The sequence below is a fragment of the Elephantulus edwardii genome, unplaced genomic scaffold (genome assembly GCF_000299155.1).
Source record: "Elephantulus edwardii isolate Elephantulus edwardi_28Jun2011 unplaced genomic scaffold, EleEdw1.0 scaffold00012, whole genome shotgun sequence".
NCBI lineage: Eukaryota > Metazoa > Chordata > Mammalia > Macroscelidea > Macroscelididae > Elephantulus > Elephantulus edwardii.
The window spans coordinates 10937433-10955774 of record NW_006399762.1 but is presented as its reverse complement, the minus strand read 5'-3'; the positions used below and the strand labels follow the sequence as shown (position 1 = coordinate 10955774).

General features: G+C 37.1%; 1 pseudogene; it reads right to left on the bottom strand.

The window, feature by feature from the left end:
- Positions 1-10587: 10587 nt before the first annotated feature.
- Positions 10588-15688, bottom strand: LOC102871134 (annotated as a pseudogene).
- Between the last annotated feature and the right edge of the window lie 2654 nt (positions 15689-18342).

Genomic DNA, 18342 nt, shown 5'->3' with positions numbered 1-18342 from the left:
TTTGTAGTTCACAGTGTTTCAATAAGGATAAGTAGTAGTCAACTTCTTCTAAAAACAAGAAGTAAATAAACATAAATGCTGTTCTGACATTAAATATGCATAGCCATTATTATTATTATATGTGGTCAAGTTGAGTACTACTCATAACAAACCTATGAGCAACTGATCTGAACTCTATCCTATCCTGTACCATGATAGATAGATAGATAGATAGATAGATAGATAGATAGATAGATAGATGATAGATAGATAGATAGATAGATAGATAGATAGATAGATATAAACAAAAGATAGATACAGACAGACAGAGATCAGATACAGATATATGTGTTCTCAAAAGTTCTTTAATAATATATCCTCTTAGGAATATTTATGATGTAAAATTTATTAAGTAATGGACTCTAAAGGCAACAATACTTCAAGATTCCCATATTCTTTTATCCACCATGGGCATAATCTATGGCATAAAGAATGTCAGTAGAGAACCAGTGACTAGACAGGCATGATGAATATTGCTCAAACAATCCCTCTCCCTGTGGTCTAATGCTGTGTCCTATGGTGCTGGCTTGTCATTTGGCAAAATGATATATTTCCACATTCTCTATGAAGTCTTTTCCAGCCTTTCAAAGGGTACATTTTTATACTAATCTATAATTATTTCCATTTGGAAGAATGAATATTAAATACACCAGGTCAACGGTCTTGATGATATTTGCCAATTTACATATGTGTGGCTAGTAGAATAAATAATCTTTTCTTAGAAGGTTTTATTTTGTCAGTTGATTTTCAAGTACATCACAGAGTTCCTATTTAAACATAATCTATGTAAACATTAGTGTCTCATATCTTGTTAACTGAAATTCATAGTATCATAATGGAAAACAAGGGCCAAATCTTCAGTGTGTCTACAGCACCCCACTAAGAGGATCCAAGCGCAGAGAGACTTTTGAAGTCACCATGGCCTCACTCTCTTATCAATACCTTGGGAGGCTCTAAATGAAAAGAGAACGGCTCCAATGATGCTTTTAACTAGTGTGATTATGATACTTTGGAAAGAATATTGGACATATATCCCTAAATAAAGCTGAACAGTTAAACAAAATGGTGGCTTGAAACTATCAAGAAAGCACCCAATATATAAAAAAAACAAGCAAAACCACCCCAAAACCTACCACTGCTGAGTCAATTTTGACTAATAGTTTCCCTACAGGACAGAGTAGACCTGTTATATAAGGCTTCCAAGGCTGCAAAATTTGATAGATAATGACTGCCATATCTTTCTTTGTCCAGATGGCTGAGGGCCAAAGTTAGCAGTTAGCAGGTGATCGCTTTAACCACTGTGACACCATAACTCCTTTAAAGAGAGCATAATTTATATGTGATCTAAAATAGAAACATTTTTTATCATCCAAAAGAAATTTAAAGTACTTCTTAAATGAACATATTTTTCAAACTCCAGAAATCATGTTCGTTGCTGTTTCATAGTAATCTAAGTTTAATCACTTGCAACTCAATAAATAACAATAAAAAAGTATTCATTATTTTTATGGTGTGCATAAATCTTTCATTACCATGCTACTTAAAAAATATCAAGCAATGAAAAAAAAATCACACAATATCTTTGAAAATTGTTTTTTAGACGACATTCTTTGAACTTTGAAAGAATCCGGTTATCCCAATATTTGCTGCTGCCATGAAATGAACTTGGAAGATCTCATTAAAGAAAGGCTTGGGGAAAATCAAGTTAAAAAGAATTGTACCTTAGAGCTATGTTTGAATTATCTGTGGTGATGCAGTAAAAACATAAACACATATATTTAATAAGGTTTTTTTAATTTAACAATAAATCTTGCCTCCTTTACTAGGATAATTTTTCAATTGTACTCAAAAGTAATATCTGAATAGCTAGTTCTCAGTAAATCATATTTGGAAATACTTACAAGACCTGAAGGAGATAGGAAATGTTCAAAGATACTTCCAGCACAAACAATAGTAGACAAAATCATGAGCTCAATTCTGGAGGCAAGAGCAAAACCAGCCTTGGTCAAATAGGATTGGTAAGATAACTGGCAAAGTATTAAGTATGCATTTTTTACTCTTCCACTGCCTAAATTCCATCCATATCCTATTTGCCCAAAATTTGCTCTTTATAGCAAGAATTCAGGAATTCTGGTGATGGTGGTCTTAATAGATTTATACCAAGCTTCTCAAAACTCTGCAATTGGACTGTAAATGTCTGAATTGAATGACAATACACTTCACTATTATTTAAAACTTTTGGCAGTTCCCTATCCATGTACTGTTTAGTCATTTTTAAATGCTCTGTAATAGTATTTTGCTTGCATGTGATATTAATGGTGTTGTTCAGTAGTTAAAACTTTCAGTTGGACCACCTTTCTTGGGAATAGGAATAATGTGTTGGCCAAGCAGCTGCCCTCCAAATTCCTTGCATGTATGGGTGAGTACATCATACATCCAAGGCTGCACCTGTTAATTGAAACAAATCACTTGGTATTCCATTGATTCCTGGAGCCTTATTTTTTTGTCAGTGCTTAAAATGCAGCTTACATTTCCTCCTTCATTAACATTGGTTGTATGGTATTTTCTGAAATTTTCAGTGTCAATCAGTTTTTTCTGATACAGTGATTCTGTATATTCTCTCTATCTTATTTTAATGCTTTCTGGGTCATTCAATATATTGTCAATGACATCTATCAATATTTTAACTCTAAGGCTTAAACTTGTTTTTCAGTTCTATCACCTTGAGAAATGCAGAGTGAGTTCTTCTCTTTTTATTCTCCTTGATACCATCCCACAACTCATCTGGTCTTCGTTCATTGATGTTCAAAACTTCAAATCTATTCCTAAGAGGATCTTGAAATTTGCCTGGAATTTATTTAAGATCATATATTGGTTCTTAAGGACTTATTAAATTCAAATAATTTCAACCTCAAATTGAACTTCTATGAGTACTTAATGGTCTAACCCACAGTCTGCCCCTGTTCTAGTATTGATTGCTGATGTTGAGGGTTGCAAAAGATTTGTTCCACAAATACAGTCAATCTGATTCTTATGCAGACCATCAAGTAAGATGTATGAAGTAACTCTGTCTTTAAAAAATTGTAAAGGATAAATTATTGTAAATACAAAATCCAATCTATTCCCAGAATCATTTCTGTCACTAAGCCTATGCCAAATGCAGGGAGCAATATTGAATCTATTGGTTGCTTCTATAACTGGAAAATGTTTTTAAACTGCTCCTTTCTTTAAAAGGTTTGTCTGTCAAATAATGTTAAGATAGACTAAGAAAAAGGATTGAACATACACTTTTGAAATAATGGTCTTAATAAATCCTATGTACAATAGAGCACACTTACAGTAAACTAGAAGGTATGGCAACTGAGGTTGAGCTCTCAAGTATGGAAACACAAAGAAGAGGAATAGTTGTAAACAGACACTAGCAGTTGGAACGTGGAATGTGAGAATCATGAATGTAGGAAAATTAGACATTGCAAAGAAAGAAATGTTGTTAAGTGCCGTCAAGCTGTGGACAACTGAGACCCTATGAATGAAAGACCTGAATACGTGTATACCGTTCATCGTTTCTCTAAGTTCAGAGTTTCTGGAGGTAATCTACTTTGGAAGTGGATGTCATTCCTGCTTTCAAGCCTGTTTTAATCTGGGAGCTCTACAAAACTTTGTCCACAATGGAATACATAAATATTGACATACTAGGTATTTGTGAAATGAGATGAATTCTCATGGAGTATTTTGTATCAGATGATTATATGATCCACTGTGGTGGAGATAAAAAAGTGAAGAAAAATAAGGTTGCTTTCATAGTTAAGAAAGACTATCTTATAGATCCATCTTAAAAAAATACAGTGTTGTGAGTGACAGGATAATTATCCATATACATACAAGGAAATCCAGTGAATACTACTATCGTACTACTATCATTCAGATATATGCACCAACAACTAGAAATAAAGAGGAGAAAATAGAAGAGTTATACAAGCATTTACAGTCAGAAATTGATCAAAAATGTAACCAAGATGCATTAATAATAATGGGTGGCTGGAATGCAAAAAGTTGGAAACAAGGAAAAAGGCTCACTAGTCAGAAAACATGAACTTGGTGACAGAAATGATGCTGGAGACAGGATGATAAAATTCTGTACAATCAATGACATATTTATTGCAAATACTTATTATAAGAAAGATAAACCCAGACCATACACATGAATTTCATCTGATGGTATGCATAGGCAACAAAGTGACTTTATGAAGAGTCGCTGGTGAAGTTCAACATCAACTATGAAAACCAGGCCAGGTCTTATTTGTGGCACAGACCACCAACTACTCATATGCAAGTTCAAGTTAAAGCTCAGGGAAATTAAATCAAATCCACAGGAATCAAAATTTGACCTTGAGTTTATCCCATCTGAATTCCAAAACCATCTCAGAAACAGGTTTGAGGCCTTGAACACCAGATGAGCTGTGGAAGGATTTCAAGGATTTTATTGATGAAGAATCCAAAAGGTCAATACAAAGAGGAGGAAGAAAAGATCAAGATGGCTGTCAAATGAGATTCTGAAATTTACACTAGAGTGCTGAGAAGCCAAAGCAAAAGAAGAAATCAAGAATTTAAGGAGTTGAACAGAGGTGTCAAAGGGCATCATAGGAAGACAAAGCAAAGTATTCTAATGAAATGTGCAAAGAGCTGGAGTCAGAAAATCAAAAGTATTGACTCATTCAGCATTTCTTCAGCTGAAGGAACTGAAGAAAAAATTAAAACCTGGAGTTTCAATACTTAAGAATGCTTTCAGCAGAATACAAAGATTCAGGAAGCATTAAAAGAAGATGAAAGGAGTACACAGAGGAACTGCACCAAAAATAATTGGCTGACACAGACCAATTTCGCAAAATAACATCATGAACAAGAACCTATGGTGATGAAGGAAGAAGTTCAAGCTGCTCTAAAGGAATTGGCTAAAAACAAAGCCCCAGGATTGACGGCATATCAATTGACATATTTCAGCAAATAGGTGTTGCCCTGAATGTGATCACTAAGTTGTGCCAAGAAATCTGGAGGACAACCACCTGGTCAACTGACTGGAAGAGATATATATTTGTTCTCGTTTCAAAGAAAGGCAACCTGATAGAGTGTGGAAATTATCAAACAATATAACTAATATCACATGTAAGCTAGATTCTGAGGAAAATTATCCAAAAATCTACTGAAACAGCACATCAACAGAGATCTGTGAGAATCAGAGGCTATATTTAGAAGAGGCAGTGGTAGTAGGGATATTATTGCTAATGTTAGATAAATCTTGGCTTAAAGCGAGAGTAGTAGAGGAATGTCTATCTGTGCATCATTGAGTATACAAAGGCATTTGACTGTGTGGATGACAAAAAAACCGTGGCTAACACTGAGAACAATATGAATCCCAGGACACTTGATCTTGCTTATGCTAAACCTATACTTGAACCAGGAGGCAGTCGTCTGAACAGAGGATGAAAACAATACATGGTTTAAAATTGTGAAAGTGTACACCAGCGATATGTCCCATCTCCATATCTTTTCTATCAATATGCAGAACAGATCATTCAGGAGGCTGAGCTGTATGAGTAGGAATGTGGCATCAAGACTAGAAGAAGACTCACTCATGGACAATCTGCATTATGCAGATGACACAACCTTGTTTGCTGAAAATGAGAAGGACCTAAAGCACTTTGCTACAGAAGGTTAACGACTACACTTTCAGTATGGATTGACCCTCAATATCACAAAACCAAAGGGCCAATTGGCAGCATCATGATGGATGGTGAAGAGATTGAGATTGTTACCAGCTTCAGTTTCCTTGGCTCCACAGTCAACTATCTTGGTACCAGGAGGCAGGAATTCAAAAGATGAATTACATTGGAAAAGTTTGCTGTCAGGCATCTTACCAGAGTACTGAAGAACATTGATGCCAGTCTGGAGACTAAGGTGCTTTTGATCCAGGCCATAGTCTTCACAATTACGTATTATGAACCAGAAAGCTAGACAATGACAAGGGATGATAGAGAATTGATGCCTTTGAGGTGTGGTGCTGGAGAATGGTATTAAATATACCATGGTTTACTAGGAGAACAAACAAGCTCATCTTGTTTGTTGTTGTTGTTATGTGACATCGAGTCGCTTGAGACTCATAGCAACCCTATGTACAACAGCCCTAAACTCCGCTTTGTCCTGTGCCAATCACACTGTCTCTGACACTTGCATCCCAATTATCCCGGTCACAGAATCAATCCACCTCAGAGAGGGCCTTCCTCTCCTGCGCTGTCCCTACACCCTCCCAAGCATGATGTCCTTCTCCAAGGACCTGTCTCTCCTCACAACATGTCCAAAGTATGTTAGACGGAGTCTCAGAATCCTTGCCTCCAAGGAGCCACCCAGTTTAACCCTTTCCAGGACAAATCTGTTTGTTTTCCTAGCAGTCCATGGTATTCTCAATACTATTCTCCAGCACCACAGCTCAAAGACATCAATTCTCCTTCTATTCTCCTTGGTCATTGTTCAACTCTCTGATGCATAACAAGTGATTGCGAAGACCATGGCCTGAGTCAGACGCACCTTAGTCTCCAGAGAGACACCATTGCTCTTCAGTACTTTGGAGAGGTCCCTAACAGCAGACTTTCCCGTGGCAATGCACCTTTTAATTTCCTGGCTGCTGGTGCCAAGACTGTTGACTGTGGAGCCAAGCAAACTAAAGCTGTGTACAATCTCAATCTCTTCACCATCCACCCTGAAGCTGCCAATTGGTCCAGTGGTGAGAATCTTTGTCTTCTTAACATTGAGCCTCAATCCATATTGTAGGCTGCATATCCTTGACACTCTGCAGCAGGCGCTTCAGGTCCTCTTCAGTTTCAGCAAGCAGGGTTGTGTCATCCGCATAACGCAGATTTTTGATGTTGCAAGGAGGGACCAATCCTTGCAAAGTGACATCATGATTGGGAAGGTGGATGGACAGCTTAAGAGAGAAAGACCTTCAATGACATGTTGATTTAGTGGTAGGGGTAATGGAACAGACAATAAGATTGAAACACGTTAGAGCAGAGTTTAGAATTGTACATAGGGTTGCTATGAATCACAGGCAACCGGACAGCACATAACAACAACAACTGTTCTCAGTCTCATAAAATCAAATATTGTATAGGATCATTTTTACAGAGTATGTACTAGGATCCACGGGGTGGGGGGCGAGTAAAGGGGAGTTTGAACATTGGCTCGCACAATTTGATGGGTGGATTGGTAAAGGAAAGGGGAAAAGTGGCTGTGAAAAACAATGTATATAAACTTTATGACTTTTGTACGTAAAACAGTAGAAAACAACATTTATAAAAGAAATAAAAAGCATGTTGTTGTTATGTTTCATCAAATTGCCTGACTCATAGTGACTCTATGTACAATAGCTTTAAGCACTGCTCTATCCTTTGCCAATCTTATTGTCTCTGATACACCTACCCCCATTACCTCAGAGAGTGAATTAATCCATCTCGTCAAGGGTATTCCTCTCTTATTCTGTCCCTCTCCTCTAACAAGATGACGTCCCTAAGGACTGATGATACCAACTTGTTACATCTCCAAAGTATGTCAGATGAAGCTTCAAAATCCCTGCCTCCAAGGAGCAGCCTGGCTTCACACTCTCCAGGACTAACTTGTTTGTTCTCCTAGTACACCATGGCATATTCAATATTCTTCCCCAGCACCACAGCTCAAAGGCATCATTTCTCATACAGAGGGGAAAAAATTAAAAAGTAATCACCATTGATCTATACTTGTTAATACCCTATATTTTCAGGTCCCCATTAGATCTTTCCTAATTCCTTCATCCCCTCACTCTGCCCACCAAAATCTGCAACCTCAAGATTTCCACTTCTCTCAGTACTCCTCTTTCTTCCTCTTCTTGTATTTTAACAATGATGGTCTTATGCAGTGTTTGTCCTTGTCAATGTCCTTATGAGACTAAGATTAGGCTCTCTAGCTTCTACCATGTTATATTGTATTTTTAAAAATCACTGCTACTGAGTGCTGCATAGTATTTCATTATGTGAAAGTACCACAATTTCTCAATCCATTTGTTTTTTAATGGACATTTTGGCTGCTTCCATATTCTTGCTACTTTGAATAATACTGCTGTGAATATTGGTGTATAAATCTCCATTTTTATCTCTATTGCCTTTAAGAATGTTGTTTCTGTTGAGTACCCTTGAGTCGGTTTTCAGGGGCTATTAATTGTGCAGGAGGAGATTGCCCATCATTCCATGAAGCAGCAATGGATTCGAACTCCATGTCTTTGGGATTCCAGTACAGTTTCTTGCCACTAGGCCATCAGAGCAACATTTATTTAAGCATGTCTTTCATTAATTTTATTCCCCGTGGGCACATGGAGTTAACATTTGAGATGCTGCCCTTCCTAGTTAACTTTCTGTTAGCAGAACCTCTATGAATGAGAGGTGTTCAATAGATCAATCTCACTTTCTTAATGACCAGACTTGGTATTTCTTAAAATATCTGTCTTTTAAAATTATAACAATTTGAGTTCATTTCTATTTGAACAATTTCATTCACTGGCAGTCAATACTAGAGATTATAATGACTCCTGTACAGGGTGCAGATATGTTGTTCAAAAGGTCACTATGAATTTTAACATCATAAAACCTTAGAATGGCACTGAGACTGCTCCTTTCTAAACATCTTCTAGATGACATAAATTTCTAATTTTTCCCTAGGCCCTTTTGAAAGTGCCTGGCTTCTTGAAACAATGACTTATTAAGGGAAATATACATAACGCTATCACTTCCCTGAATCCATGTTTTGGTTGCATTGCAACCATGTAAACTGTTACTATGCCAAACTGAGAAGAAGCAGTACTATAATCCCAAAAGGCAAGCAGTTTGAAAACACCAGGTGTTTCAAGGGAGAAGGTAATCTCTTCCTGTGAAATTTACTGCTTCTGAAAACCTGGTAGAACGTCAGCTGTGGGTCTGTTCTGACACCACAGAACATATCAACAATATATGCTTGAGTAAGGCCATTATCTCCAACGGGTTGTTGAGCTCTAAGTTTTACTTGATGGAGAGTGCTTCTCTTACTCCCACAGAGCAGGTGATATACTCAGACTGCATGTCTCTGATTAGCAATGCAACGTGCTACATATGATGCCTTAGAGTCCCTTATGTGTGCTATTGTCTCCTATTATTGCATCAAACCCATGTTCCTCCTTAGGTTTGTTGTTCTTATTTGTTATTGAATTGAAACCCACTCTTAGTAGATCTTTTCAGTGTTTGTTTCAGAATTTGAAATCACAAAGGAGGATTTTGTCTATCTTCTGAGGGGTATCTGGTGAATTTGAACTTTCTGCCCTTGGATTATCAGCACAAAACCTCAACCACTAGGCCAATAGAGAGTTTGAACAATATACCCTTAACTTCACAGATTATTTTCTGGCTTTTCTAGGCATTAACTTTTATATTTGAAGAATTAATTTTCCTCTTACAGTAGACAACAACTATATTCATGAAAGCATATAAACCAGCAACTTTATGATTCATGCCTAAATATTCTCATTGTAGATAGCCAATTTCTAGAGCAATGGCAAGAAGTTGTATTGCAATCATGAGATCACATGGTTTGAAGACACCAGATGCTCTGCAGGATAAACATGGACAATCTCCTCCTATGTAATTAGCTGCCTCTGAAAGCCTGCCAGAGTGTCAACTATGGGTCAGTTTCAATTGTATGTTTGTTGTTTTTATTATTGTTATGTGCCATCGAGCCGACTGTGACTCAGTGACCCTATGTACAACAACCCTAAAACCTTCCCTATCCTGTCCCAATCTCACTGTTTCTGACATACCTACCCCCCTTTATCTCAGCCACTGAATCATTCTATATCATCAAAGGTCTTCCTCTCCTGTGCTGTCCCTCCACCCTCCCAAGCATGGTATCCCTCTCCAAAGACTGGTTCCTCCTTGCAGCATGTCCAAAGTATGTCAGACAAAGCCTCAGAATGCTTGCCTCCAAGGAGCAGCCTGGCTTCACCTTCTCCAATATAAACCTGCTCATTCTCTTAGCAGTCCATAGTATATTCAATACTCTTCTCCAACACTACAGCTCAAAGGCATCAATTCTTCTCCTATCATACGTATGATACACAACAACAAAATCAAACCAGTACTCTGGGGGGACAAGAATGTCCCTTTGTTTTCTTCTTTTTTTAAAAAATTTGTCTTGGTGAATGTTTATTTTTAATTAATTTTAATGAAACTTTACAGACTTTGGATTTTCATTCATTCATTTTTGCACTTTTCTTCCTGCCCACCCCTCCCCTAAACTCTTTCTTCTCTTTGAAAAGTAAAAGAAAAATTCTTTCATTGTCATATAATCCCTCCCCCAAGTCCACTCCACTGTGCAGCCTTCATTCTGGATTCCTGTCATGGTAATAATACCTAATCATATGGCCGTTTTTTTATAACTCTTATTTTTAATGTTCCAAGTTTGCTGTCTCAGGGCCGGTGGTCCCTGTCAGACTCAAGTTTATAAGTTTTCAATTGTCTGATGAAGCCAGTAGGAATACTTGGTCTTGTCTAACTTGTTTTCCGGGAGAGCTTCATTCAAGTCCTCATTGGTCATCTGCTCAAATGCAATGATGATCCTGAACTTCTCCAGCTTCTTCTCATACTCCTCAGTCCTGGTCTTGGAGAGAGACACTAACTCTGCACAACTATTCATGTCTTCTTTTTCTTCAGTATCTACCAGGCTATATACTTATCCTTTGGCACGGAACCTTGAGGGCATTAAAATTCTTCTCAAAGTGGTCCACTCAGTCAGCCTTGGCCACGCTGGCCTTGTAGTAAGCCCAGTCGATAGGTGGAGGTGCATCGGGGAGAGCAGCCAACCTGGAGGTGAGAACCTCATTCCAGGATTTCAGGGAGTTAGCAACAGCCTTCTGGTTTCGGGGTATGGTCTTCCCCCAAACTACCCGGTTAATAATGGCCTTCAGAGTAAGCTTCTCCCAGCCATCTTGAGATCCTTCAGCGACCCTGGAGGCCCAGAGCCTCAGCAACAAGAAGCCTCATATGTCCATTTTAAACAGTTCTCTCCCTCATCTGTTTCAATGCAATGTACATTATTTATCCCCTCTTTTTCAGTCCTCTCAAACCCTATGTCAGTCCTCTTCTATAACAGTTGTCTTTTTGTGAATGAGATATTTCACTCAGCATAATGTCATCCAGGTTCACCCATTTTGAATAATATCTCAGGAGTTCCTTGTTTTTCAATGCAGTGTAGCATGTCCCTTTCATTGAAGAATCTTTTTGTTCCAACTAGAACATTTACTATTTGCATCCTTAGGCAAAATCCAATCCTAAGCAAGCCATCTGGTTGCAGCAATCAATATTAGCTCTCAGCATGAAACACCTTATACTTGAATTCTAGTCAACTTATCTCCAGCCACTTAGGGCTAGGTCCAAAATTTATTACCTCTAAACTCAGGAGTGTAAACTTCCTGTTCTAGACCAACTGATCCCTTCACTCAGTCTTAGCTCTATGGGGGGCCCAAATTAAGAAGATAGGGATCCTCAAGACTCCATGTTCCTCAAGCCCTTTTGTGTTTATCATACATCTATGCGTGCTTGGTCAGCTGTGCTTATGAAACGTGCCCAAACTCAATTTCTTTATTGCTCCAAGCCTCTTAATTTCACTCTAATGGATCTAGGTGGTCACTACTGACATATCAGAACCTGGCGGACTGGCCTTTGTACTTAAAGGTCAATGGGAAAGGGAAGTCAATTGGGTCCTACCTGAGAGCCTCCAGTTTGAAGTAGATGGATTTTGGAGGGTAGGTTGTTTTGTTTAAATTGAAAATTGGGTGTAAACTGTTTGGATATTTTTAATTTTGTTAAATGCACTATTAGACCAATAAAAAAATTATGATACCTGAAAAAAATAAAGTATATTGAGGATTTAACTTATTTGGATCTATAGTCAATGCCTATGTAAGCAGCCATCAAGATCAAAGGACACATTGATGTGAGCAAATTTCCTGAAACAGACATCTTTAAAGTACTGAAAATCAAAGATACTGTCTTGTAGACTAAAATATTCCTAATTCAAGGCATGTTGTTGTTGTGTCTGTGTGTTGTCAAGTTGGATGACTCATAGTTGACCCTTCAGTGTGTTTTCAGAGGCAGGTAATGTCATGGGAGGAGGGTGTCCATCCTTCTCCCATGGAGCATCTGGTGTGTTTGAACTGTGTACCTTTGGGATTGCAATGAAGCTTCTTACCCGTAGGCCACCTGTGATCCCTAATCCAAGCCATAGTATTTTCAATTAATTCATCTGTATGCAGAAGTTGAACAATGAATAAGGAAGACTAAAATAGTCATCCAATTATGATCTTGGTGATAAATACTTACTATATCACAGACCATTAGAAATACTAGAACATCTATCCACTTCCTAAACAACATGCCTCTTGAAACTCTATGTACTTTGATAAATGGTGATAGATACAGAAAGATTTCAGGTCTTTTGTTCATAGGGCTTCTGTGAGTCGTTCTCAACTCGACAGCAATCAACTACAACAACTTTTGGAATAATATAGGAAGAATGTTTTTTAGAAGCAATGATGGCATGATTTCCTATATTTTTAATTTATAATCAAAAGGAACTTCTTCCTCTTGAAAGATATGCTTAGTAAAGTAGAAGATCAGCTAAAAAGTTGGAGACAAAGGTAGTGTACAAATTTATATAAATATAACTAAAACTAAAACAGCTATAACAACTATAACTATACATAATAGAACTAGAACTATAAATATATAGTCTGTTTTTCTGAAAAGATTCTGATGAAATTCATTTAAATATATTTATCCATTTTTTAACAAATACATGTCTCAATGGATATATTTGTGGAGAAACAATGAAATTTTAGATGCAATTTTCCAGTGCTAATTACAGTTAACACTTCATTTAAGCACATTTCAGGAGAAAAATAAAACATTGTAAAGGAAGTTTCAAATTTAACATTCATCAGGAGTGATCTTTATCATTACATGTTTATTTGTGTAGAATCAAGGATAGACAGTTGTGTATTTTTGAAATGAGTACAAACCTTTGAGATAACAGTATTTAAACTTATTTTTCAGACTGTCATCTTGGATTTCCCAGTAAATAGTTTTATATGGCATTTGTGTTGTATGTGTCCTTAAGTCAAAACAACTCAGGCAAAAATCCTAAGGTCACACAGTTTATTGGATGCATGGATGGATGGATGGATGGATGGATGGATGGATGGAGGTGGGGGTAAAGGAAATGGGAAATAACTAGTGTAAAAAGCAATGTATACAAACTTTGTAAATAAACCAACGTAAAATAAAAAAGAAGGGGAAAAAACCCACTCATTGCTGACCCTCTGGTGGGATTTCAGAGATAGTAAATCAGGCAAGAAGAGGAGATTGAAAAGACCTGGCTTGCACTGGGTTCATGTCTTCATTTTAAAGACTATGGTGATGTTATCACTTTGAGGAGCACGGCTAATTTAAGGGGTAACAGAAATCCTACTAAGTTCCCAAGTCAGCTAGTCTACTTTATAGGTAGTGAACTTATTAATTTCTAAAATTGCATAAAAATTCTCTGACTCTCACTGTTGTATTGTGTATGGTTATTGGTTTTGTTTCTGGTTGGATTTTTGTTGTTGTTGTTGTTTTTATTTTTGGAAGAGACAGTTGTTGGTAACTAAGACTATTCTTGGAAGTTCTGCCATCTAAAGTTTGGCTATCAGCCCAATTGTCAACCCCAGGGTTAATTAATTCTTCCTGGAAGGGGTACTGATCAGTATATTTCCATGCCTGCCCAATTTCTGAAAAATCTCCAGACATCATATTGTTGTTGTTATGTCCAGTTGAATCATCTGTAACTCATTGTGACAACAGCTCTGAACCCTGCCCTATCCTGAGCCAGTCTCACTGACTCCAACACATCAAATCCCATTGCCCTACTTATCCTGTCAATCCGTCTCATCCAAGGTTTCCTCTCCTGCACTATCCTTCTTCAAGGACTTGTCCCTCCTAGCTATGTGCCCAAATTATGTGAGACATCATAAACATCTTTTTCAAAATTGCTTTACAAACTCATTTTTACACTCAGAATTCTTAATAAAAACATTAAAAAATAGAGTAAACTCTAAAAATGAAGGATTCAAAGGTCAGAAAAGTGATCAAATATATGAGATATTTGAAGCAACTACTCAGAATTAAAACAAACAAACAAATAAATCCCTGAGTAAATTCTGTGTACCAAACATAATAATCTTTGATCCAAAATGAAGCAATGGGATTTAATTCATTTTAACTCTTCATTTAAAAAGTTAATCCATAAATTATTTTGCACAACTTATTTTCATTCTAATTACTAAAGTTTGCATTTTTTCCATGCTTTATGTAATGACTAAAACTTGTTGCACGAAATAGAAATAAGTGGTAACTATTCTCTAATCAAGGAGAAAACTTAAGTATTCATATTAAATGCAATCTGATATGTGATTGTGGTAAATAACTTTTATCAGATATAAGGATTTCTTTTTAATTTCTAGCTTATTAAGACTTTTAATTATGACTGGATTTTGAATCCTTAGTAAGTATTTCTTTTTCTCTTGACCTTCTAGGATCAATATATTTATTATTTTACATTACTGTTTTTCACTGGCAAGAAGCTGTGCTGCAATCCCGAAGGCCCATGGTTCGAGACCACCAGCTGCTCTGTGGGAGAAGGATGGGTAATCTCCTCCAGTATGATTAACTTCCTCTAAAAACCTGTTGGAGGGTCAGTATGGGTTGGCTTCAACTCAATGGTACACAATAACAACAACATTAATGTTTTTCACTTTATGTAAAATTGCATGCTATAATATGTGATGAGTTACACATATTATACAGTTAGGTATATTCCTGCTACTTACCCTTTTAACATGTAGATTATATTGTTTATATATCTAAGCAAATATTAAAAATAGCACTTGCAAATCAAGACAACTATGAGATATCATCTCACCCCAGTAAGACTAGCAAAATTTAACAGAACAGCAAGGAACAAATGTTGGCGAGGTTGTGGAGAGACTGGAACCCTTATTCACTGTTGGTGGAAGTGTAAAATGGGGCAATCACTGTGGAAAGCATTGTGGCACTTTCTCAAAAAGTTGCAAATAGACATAACATTTGACCCAGCATTCCACTACTGAGAATATACCTAAAGAGACCATAACTGACATTCAAGCAGATAATGCACGCCCATGTTTATCGTGGCTTTATTCATAATAGCAAGGAGTTGGAAACAACCTAAGTTCCCATCAATAAACAAATGGATAGAGAAGCTGTGGTATAGTCACACAATGGAATACTATGATGCATTGAAAAGCAAGGAACTCATGCAATATTATTCAAAATGGGTGACCCTGGAGGACATTATGCTGAGTGAAATATCTCAGTCACAAAAGGACAAATACTATATGGTACCACTGTTGTAGAATGAGGCTGACAGCAGGGTAGGGGTAAGACTGAGAAAAACTGGATAAATTATGTTTACTGCATTGAAGCCGATGAGGGAGAGAATAGTTTAAAAGTAATATATTTTACGGCATTGTGATTAATAAGAGTCTGGAATGAGGGTTGCAGAGTGGAGTATACTTGGGGTGCGGGTGGGAGTGGGGATATATGGGGGTATTTTATACCAATGAAGGAGTTTTGCTTTTCACGGAGAAGAGTGAACTGAAGGTGAGGGTGGGGTGGGCAGGGAGAAAAGTGCAACAATGAATGAGTGGAAATCCAAAATCTCTGTAGATGTGCATGAAATTAATGAAAAAAACAATAAAAAAACCCAAAACAACACGCAGCCAAAAGTAAAGGATTATTAATTCTGTGATCAAGAAATTGTTTTAGTACGGGATAAAAGATCATGATATAACTGTGTACTAATTTGCAGTATTTTACTGTATTTTTAAATTTAACTTTTCTGTATATTTATATTCATTTTAATCATATATATTAGTGAGCCTGGCTCGGGACAGGAAGGGTTCAGAGATGCAATGCATCACAGATGACTCAACAGCACATAACAACAATAACATACTATGACAGGTTTGGGAACAGGAGTAGCATCCACTTCAGAAACTCTATGAACTTTGATAAATGTCAATAGTTGTAAAAGGGCTTCAGATCTTTTGTTCACAGGGTCGCTATAAGTCATGCGCGACTCAAAAGCAATCAATCAACAGCAACAATATATTATACATTTACGTATTGTGTCCTCTGGTATGCATATTTTTTTTTACAGTAACAACAAGCAAAAGCTAAGAAAACCAAAATGTTGTTGTTAGGTGCAATCAAGTAGAGTACAACTCATAGTGACACTATGAACAGCGGATTTGAACTCCGTCCTATCCTGTGCCATCGTCACATTTCCTTACATACTAGACGTCATTGTGGCAGTCATCGTGTCTATCCATCAGGTCCAGTGTCTTCCTCATTTTCATTGACCCTCCACTCTTCCAAACATCATATCCTTCTCCAAGGACCAGTCCCCCCTATCAACATGCCTGCACCCTCTCCAACACTATTTATTTGTTCTTTTGGTAGTCCAGTGCTCTTATCTAATACCACAAGTTACAAGCATCAATTCTATTAATTCCTATTTATTGTCTAGCCCTCAGATAAGAAGACAGAAGAGAAAAAAGAAAAAAAAAGAAATGGATGTCAGAAGAGACTACAAAAACTGCACTAGAGCATTGAAAAGCCAAAACAAAGGGAAACATTTGGAATAAAAGAGCTGAACATAATATTTCAAAGGGCAGCTCGAATAGACAAAGTAAAGTACTAAAACGGAATTTACAGAGAGCTGGAATTGGAGAATAAAAAAAGAATTCACTTTGCATTTCTCAAGCTGAGAGAACTGAAAAAAAAAAAAAAAAACCCAAACAACCAAAGAAACAAAACCCCCTTGAGTTGCAATATTGAAAGATGCTATGGGCAATATATCGAATGACCCAGAAAGCATCAAAAGAAGATGGAGGGAATCACTGTACCATAAAGACCCAATTGACACTGAAAAATTTCAGGAGCCTATGGTAATGAAGAAGGCAGTAGAACCTACATTGAAGGCACTGGCAAAAAATAAGGCCCCAAGACTCACAGGATACCAATTGACTTGTTTCAACTAACAGATGTAGCCTTGGGTGTGCTCCCAAGTCTATACCAGAAAATAATATTAGTTATACTGAAAAAAATTATGAAAAAGAACTAATATTAATCAGAAATGGAATATCATCACAACTGATACCTTAACTAAAGACAAAGAGGTTTCCTTTCAACTATGTGGGCAAAAGTGAGGGAAAGTTCTCTAACAAAGAACAATGTCTGTATCTAATTCATAATATGGATTTACACGGTGACTACTGCAATGGGTTCTTATGTGTAAGACAGTGTGAGGATGGCACAGGACAGGACTAGGCTCGGATCGTTTGTTCATAGAGTCGCTATGAGTCGTACTCAACTTGATGGCACCCAAAACAATAATTCATAAAAATAATTTTAAAAGTATAAAATCTCCCTAGCATCTAAAAAATAAGTGTCAACAGCAACCTAGAACTTGTTTTTTCAATAGCATGTCAAATAAGTGTGTAGTGTGTGTGTGTGTATGTGTGTGTGTGTGTGTGTTCATGTGTGTGTATTCATTCTGTGGAAAGGAACATTGTATTTGTTTGTTTGTTTGTAAAGGTGGAGTTTCAAAAAAAGAGAGGAAGGCCATCCAAGATATGGATTGATATAGTGACTACTTACAGCAATGGTCTCTGTGTCAGAGATAATGAGGAAGGCACAGAATAGGACAAGGTTCAGATCTGTTATGCACGGGGCTATTATGAGTCATACTCTACTTAACTGCGTATAACACCAACATCACATATATAAATTTATTGATCTTTATATATACATGTAACAACATCAACATGGAGAGAGAGATCAGCTGGCTCAGTGGACAGAAAGTGATACTACCAAGCTGAAGGTGGGTGACTTTTAATCTGCAGCCCTTGGGCCAGTCTTTCATTGATTTTGTTCAGACATTCCTCTAGGTCGTATAGCCCTAGTGCACAAGTTTCCGTACAGCAGTAACTTGTGGTTGCTGTGAGCCTGAACACTGTGACACTGATGTATCAAATGCATTAATGGCTGGTTACCCAATGCGGACAGAGGGTGGGGTGGAGCTACCTGATTAAAACAAGCTTGGAAGGAGGAGTGGCAT